The following is a 1644-nucleotide window of genomic DNA, read 5'->3' as shown; positions in this document are numbered from 1 at the left end:
AGCACTTTGAGGTATATTTGTTAGGAGTCAGTTATTTGTTATTAAGGACCACAGAGACTCTTGGAAAAGAACCTCTAAGGATTCAGGCACATGAACGTAAAATAGGACTAACGCCTGGAAGGTGTGGTAAAAGAAATGTCAGAGCCCAAATGAAAAGGACATTAGGAGCACTATTGGGTTAAGCAGCAGGCCATAATATCCTATATTGGATTTTTAGGGCTCTTGTGTGGCACATGCCACATCAACAAGAGCTTTATTGGAAATACGTTGGTTCTGTTATACTTAGATTAGCAGAGGTGCCTGGGAATAGGCTTCTGCTTCACAGAAGAGGCTGAGTATAAAGAAGCATGTAGAAGCCTGATCACTGAGGACCTTATATAAAAAGATTGACTATATGTCCCAGCCTGCCAAAGATAACTTCAATATACACTTTTAGTTTTAATGTAATTATTAAGGCTGTATTCCTCAAAGTGTCTTGTTTGATTGGTAAATTACATAACAAGGAGCTTGGATGAGGTTGTTTTGTCCTTTTGAATTCCTATTCCTAGTACTGCTCTGCTAGCTGGCCCTTCAACTGTCACCCACTTTACTTTGTTTAAAGCATCCAGGGATGAGTCTCTACTGCCTGTTATGGCCCTCTTTTTTTTCACTTGCTCTCTTATCCTTTTCCCATTTCCTATTCTGTGATCTTGGGAAATTCTTTATGCCCATGGCTCTTTTTTGGCCATGAGGATTGTCTAGCTTGAGATTGACTTTGTGAAAAGGTGAAATTACAGTAATGCTTTGTTCAATTTTATATTCTTTTGATGTTTTTGAATTTGATGACCAAATTCACAAACATGAGAAATCATCTTTCTATTCTAGAGCTTTTCATATCAGTTATGTAAGGTCCCTATGAAGCAGACCAGGTACTCCCACCCAAAAGACTTGCTATAATTAAGCATCTTTTCTTGTCAAAAAGATTTTTACAAAGGGCTTCAACAGGATATCAGCAACAGTTTCTGCAGGGGGTGTTGTGGTTTGTAGCTTCCTCTTTCTTATAAATGCCAGGTTTGCAGACAAAACTTGTGAAACCTCTGTCTAGCCTAAGAACGTGGGACAAAGAGTAACTATTCCCATCCACTGCCATGTAAACAACCACTCCACTGACTATAAATCTAAAAGAATTTACAGACTCAGGGCCCAGAGATTTTTGGGCATTAGCACCCTCTGAACCACTGCAGCTAAATAAATCTACTTTCTAAAAATTCTTCAGGTGTCCAGCCTCACCTGTCCTACATCACCTGTAGCCAAAGAGTTTTAGCCTGCTTGGGTAGCTATAACAAAGTACCATAAGCTGGGTCACTTTTAAAAAGCAGTTTTTTTTTTAAATTCATTTCTGAGAGTTCTGGAAGCTGGGAAGTACCAAGTTGAGATGTTGAAGATTGATTGTCTGGTGAGAGGCTGCTTTGTTGTTCATGGATGGTGCCTTCTAGTTCTGTTGTCACTTGGTGAACGAGGCAAAGTCAAACCAGGTATGGTGGTGTGGACTTGTAGTTGAAGCCACAGAGGAGGCTCAGGCAGAAAGATCATTGAGCCCAGGAGTTCAGGGTCAGCCTGTAAAACATAGGGAGAGCCCATCTATTTAAGAATAAAAAAAGTAAG

This window comes from Marmota marmota, unplaced genomic scaffold (genome assembly GCF_001458135.2).
Source record: "Marmota marmota marmota unplaced genomic scaffold, marMar, whole genome shotgun sequence".
In the NCBI taxonomy this organism is placed as follows: Eukaryota; Metazoa; Chordata; class Mammalia; order Rodentia; family Sciuridae; genus Marmota; species Marmota marmota.
Note: the sequence above shows the minus strand (reverse complement) of the source record.